Below are 5,698 nucleotides of genomic sequence, written 5' to 3' on the forward strand. Positions count from 1 at the left end.
CTCTATTTGTCGCATTTACTCTCTCTCGAGCCTAAATCATAAGAGCTCATCCGAGCCTCTGTATATGATGACGACCAAAATCGGCAATATACACACGAAGATGCTCGTCCGGTCCAGACAAACTAAAGCATCGAGATCCGCATCGCCATGACCAACTCGGATGTAATCCGACCAACCGGTTAAATTCGGCATTATACTCCATCACTGAGCGGCTAAATCCTGCCGACGTGTCATCCGATACGCCCGGGAAAACACCGACTCTCGAATGCCTCTCTAAATCTCGCCCAAGTAATATCGAGAGCTGTGTGTCCCACCAGATCTCTGCCTCGTCTCGCAGTGGTAAGCAGCTAGCTCGGCCTTCTCCCACTCGGAGAGGCCATGTAAAAGAATGTCCGCTCCATAGTCTCAATCCAGACCGAGCTATGCTCGGATCGATCTCCCCGCGGAATAATGTGAATCGACTCTTCATCGACTCGGCTAAAGGCCGGATCCGTGCTCGTCGCATGACTATACCGATGAGGGATCATGCGGAACTAGGTAGAGCCCTGAGCCGATCCTATGGGTGGTACTTGAGGGATAGGGGAAGAGGTACCACTGGTCTTGTCGTATAACTCGGAATGGGTACTGGTGGAACCGCCGAGTAGGCATAAGTAGGGGCGATCGAGGTACGGGTGGTACCGGGATAAGGAGTAAGTGCTGGGGTGCCGGGTGTCGCATGTATCCGGGGTGCAAGTGCGTAGTAGCGGTGCAGAGGGGCCGGGGTATCTGCGGTACTCTTGGGGAGGTCGAATATGCGACGGTGGTACCACGGTGACAATGAGGTAGGTACCTCGGCGTCGGAACTATCGGGATCGATCGGCAGACGCACTCACAACGATGCGGAGGAGTGCCGGCGGGCTCGGCCTAGCAGACCTCTCAAGACTGCCTCGGAGAATCTAACGGCCTCTACGTGGCGCCCGCGTCTCGGTTTGGACACGCGTGTGGGTGGCATATCGTAAAGAAATGTTACCGGATATCACTACAAGTATAAGGCGAAAAATTACCTAAATTACCTATTCGCCGTCTGGAGATCTGTCGCTGCTTAGCCCCAAATAGAACCAATAAAACCGCGTAAAATACCTAATTCAAACGCTAAAATCGACGAAAATCAGATCAAAATATCCAGACACGCACGCAAAACTCGTAGAAGCGATTCGAGGCGCTCGATACTGCCACGCCCTGTGTAGTCCTGTCAAAGAAATTTCGACGTCTCCCTGACGGACAATATGAGCTCGAGATACATATATCTCATACCTCGCCACACGGTCGAATAATACAATACAAAAGAACAAGCCACGCAGTTTATATCAACATTCCACATAATTCAACATATGATCAATCCACGCAGTTTAATAAGGAAAGACGATATAAAATCTCGAAAATATATGTAAACATCCTACTCCACTACATCGAAGAAAAACCAAATCCACGAAGTAATGAAAATATCTGCAGCGGAAAACAATAGTAGTAAACCCGAATGTTCAATGTCCACAATACAAACCCACAATACAAGTATTTAAGATGCAAAAGCGTAATAAATCCGACAAAGAAAATCCTCGCGACAAAGGGCTAGCGACTGGAATCTCTCCTGACGGCCTCAACCCGAAAAATAGTAATAACGGGGTGAGTTCAAAGAACTCAAGGTAAACCAATAGACATGTACAAGAATATATATCCACCAGTAAACCTAAGGTACAGTCTCATAAACCGTATGATCAATAGTACAGTTTCTAACAATACAATCTATATAGTACAGTCTCCTAAGTATAAGGTATGCAAGACTAAATAAACTGCGAACTAACAATAAGCATGCAATCTGATATCGTAAGGAAAATAAAAGTGCATAATCGAAATAAATCAGCTACTCACTGAGGTTCGGGCGAACGTGAGCATACATGATAAAAATAGTCGAGGCAAAGCATATAACTGTATGTCGATCATATGCGATCACCAAATGCATCAATCATAAATAATGCGATCAGCGTATACGATGCAAATGATCACGTCCGGTCATCCCATCGCCACGCCACTGCTCGGTAGTCTCACACGATGGTGAGACCAGGGTGGGTAGGTGACAACTGCACTCTGCGTCACTACCCACGATGGTGACCGAGGTGGACGGGATCTTGTCGAGTACACTATCCTCCCGCCTCAAACATGGTGAGGGGCGTAGCCTCTCTCTCCGATGACGGGGAGGGACCCGGTGTGCTACCACGCTCCGCCACGCTACCCACGTGGCGTCTGGCGAGCACCACCGGCGATCTACCCTACACACCGAGTCTGTGCCACTACCCACGCAGTGAACACGTTGTGTGCGGGTCCATGTAGCCGGTAGACGAGCTCAACAATAATGGAGTCGTCAATCGCCGCATGCAATCATGCAATATGGTGCGTGCGGCTATAGTCATACCTGAACATAGCCTCCTCCATATATGTGGGTGCCCAAAAGGTAAACGCATATATATAACCATGATATAAACAGCATAAATCCAAAGACATCACATATAACAATGATGTAAGTATCATGAATCCAAGAGCATGTATCACACATGTAAAGCAACTAATCCAGTAGAGTAGAGCACTATAGATATGCATCTCTATGAACATATATACACATGGCAAGAGATAAACTATCCAATCCTGAAGTAAAGCAACTAGCAGATGAAGCATGTGATAGGTATCAACTAGCTAAGCCCAAGAGAGAGAATAATCTACTATCTACCACTAGTAAGTATATATAAGCTACACATATCATAAGACATTATCAAAAGATAAGTCAGAGGGTACCCGCCTTAAATAGAAGGTACAATCAAGCGATCCAAAGTCGAGACGCCCGTCTCGAATTAGATTCCTGTGTCAAACAAACAATATATATTTTATTTAGCTAAATCCCAAGAATAGCCAAATAAAATCCCTAAAATCAAATTAGGGCAAAACCCTAATCAAATCATCTCAACCTACCTAATTTAAATCTAACAGTTAATTAGGGTTAATTACCTTAACCCTAAACAATTCATTAGATAGCAATCCAAAACCTAAATCAAATTACAACATGTATCAACTAACGATATACTAACATATCATCTCCAATTTATTCCTACACATAAATGGCTAATCAATCAATACATGAAAAATTCCATGTTCCTTACCTCAATCTCAGCTACTGGAAGGAGTGCTGCCGGAACCAAGAAAACCTCACAGTAAACAGAACCTCTCTGCTGAATACACCTCATGATCACAGAACCGAGCAGAGCCTCACCTCACTGCTATCAATTGGATCAAACAGGAAGACTAATAATCAAGCACAAACCACAGCTCAAGAAACACCTCCTCTTCAACCGAATCCCCACAGAACAGGACCTCACCTCCTGATCGGATCAAGAAGGGTTCAAAAAAATGGAGATCACAGATCACACAACACCAGAACAGAGCACTAACCCGTGAATCAACAAGAATCTATCACAAACAAATTCCCAGCATTACCTCAATTGATCGTCTCCAGAAAATGTCACCCGATCCAATCCGTGAAGCAAAGTATCGAAGATACTACTGACCCCCAATCAGCCAGCATTTGCCAAGATCTAGCACCGGCCACGGACCTAGGGCATGGCTTGGAGACAATCAAGAGAAGAAGAAGAAGAATTACCGACTGTGCTAGGGCACGAGTCGAAGAAAAACCAAAGAAAAGGAAGATCCGGTTGAAGCTAGCTTACCTACGCCGGTGATCTAGCGGCTTTGGATCGATCCAGTGGCGTCGATCGGGGAAGAAAAGGATCAGCAGAATCGGCTGAGGAGGAAGAGATCGAAGATTGAAGGAAACTAGAGGAGGAGAGGATCGGAACCTTTATGCTCCGAGCTCCGATCTGCGCCGACGACGCCGAGAGAAGATCAGCGCTCTCACCTAGGGCTGGAGAAAATCACCCTCGCCCGGATCAGTACCGGCGATTACTCCACTAGGCCGAGGTCGATGATCGCCGGAACCCTCAGCTTGCCTCATCCGCAAGAGAGAACGAGAGGGGAGATCGGGAAAGAGGAGGAAACGGCGATTTGGGGAAAATAAAAAGAAAAGGGGGAAATGTTTATATAAATAACCATTTCCTCACTTAAACGGGTATCCCAAACAGGCTTTAATCCGAATCCGAAATTGATCCCGTCAAAACCCATCTTACGAGCTCAGAAAAATTCCCCGAAAATTTCTAAAAATTCCGGAAAAATTCTATAAGGCTATTTCTCAAATAACCCTATTAATTAAATTTTCCGAGATCTCACAAGCTCTGATCTGGTCGCACCTTATCCCACTGAAGGTGCCTCCAAGCTACTCCAAGGCGCCTCCAACGCCTGGTCCAAGGCGCCTCCAGTGACCTCCAAGGCGCCTCTAACGTCTCTAGACAGCTGGCTTCGGCTAGCACCCGAGGCGCCTCCAAGCCCCATGGAGGCGCCTCGAACACTGTTCATCCGAGGTCTAAGTTGCTCCTTTGTTCCTGCAAATTGTGTTAGTCCCAAACACAAACCCTGCAAAACAAAGTTAGCATAGAAACAATATGACAGATCGACTGGACTTTTGCTCAGCGTTCGAAGCTTCCAGACTTTCTACTGGAATTTTACTTCCCGGCTGGTCTAGTCTCTCACCTAGTTTGCGACACCAGGACTTTTCACCTAGGGTTACCCCCTCCCCCCTAGGACTTTTGCCTGAAGCTCTCGACCCGCCAAGACTTTTCGCATAGGGTTATCACCCCCTATGACCTAGGGTTACCACCCCCTAGGGTTTTCCACCTGCCTAACCACAGCTAGGACTTTCCTGAAACACTCAATTAAGTGCATTAGATCACAAAAACAACTTAACTTTGAATTCCTTTGCCATTATCAAAACAACGGTCGATCGTCGGATGTTTCCCGCACCAACAATCTCCTCCTTTTTTATTATGGCAACTGAAATTCAAAGCTAAGTAAAATAGATGCATAAAGTTTAAGTAAGCAAGCTTAATAAATTTTAAATGCACGCATGGTGAAGCTAAAACTTAAACTTTGTCAGGCTCCCCCTTAATAAAGGCATTCTTTAAAAATTTTCTTTATAAATTTTTGCTTTTGAATTTTGAATTTCTCTACTCTCCCCTTTGCCATTTATCAAAAAGAATGAACACATTTGAAAAAATCTTAACTTTTCACAAAAATTTTAGGACAAAAGAAAAACTAAGTATTGAAACTTTAAGACACTTTTTAAAAGCGATCAAATCGCTAAGTGAAATAGTTTGAGTTCGAGGTTAGTTTTCTAAAACTTTATCAATTAATTATGTTAGAGAAAGATTTTTCTTTTGTAGCATAGCAAAAGCAACTTTAGTTTTAAGCAATTTAGGCAAGATTTTGAAACATTAGGCTTTTAATAAGGGACAAAGTATTTTGGTAATACTTGGCTGAGTGAAATCAAGGTCTAAAGAGCAATTTTTCTTTCATAAAGGATAAAAAAGTTGACTTTGAAAAATACTTAGTTAAATTTTCAAAATACTTAGCTTTTAAAATGGCCAGAATTTTGAAAGCTTAGTCTAAAAAGTATAGCAAAAATGACTTTTGAAAGTTTAAAGTTTTGAAAACTTAGCTAAATTTGAAAGAATTTTTCTTTTAGACAAATAATTAATTTAAAGCTTTTGAGGGCAAGGGAGGA

At 43.9% G+C, this 5,698-nt stretch overlaps 1 long non-coding RNA gene across 1 annotated transcript; it reads right to left on the reverse strand.

Annotated features, from left to right (window-relative positions):
* Positions 1-2,829: 2,829 nt before the first annotated feature.
* On the reverse strand, positions 2,830-4,256 carry LOC122029697. Its single transcript, XR_006125151.1, has 4 exons — positions 3,753-4,256; positions 3,523-3,638; positions 3,189-3,407; positions 2,830-2,890 (listed from the first exon to the last, which is right to left on the reverse strand). It is a non-coding gene; the product is annotated as an uncharacterized LOC122029697 (long non-coding RNA).
* Between the last annotated feature and the right edge of the window lie 1,442 nt (positions 4,257-5,698).

The sequence above is a fragment of the Zingiber officinale genome, chromosome 10B (genome assembly GCF_018446385.1).
Source record: "Zingiber officinale cultivar Zhangliang chromosome 10B, Zo_v1.1, whole genome shotgun sequence".
Lineage (NCBI taxonomy): Eukaryota > Viridiplantae > Streptophyta > Magnoliopsida > Zingiberales > Zingiberaceae > Zingiber > Zingiber officinale.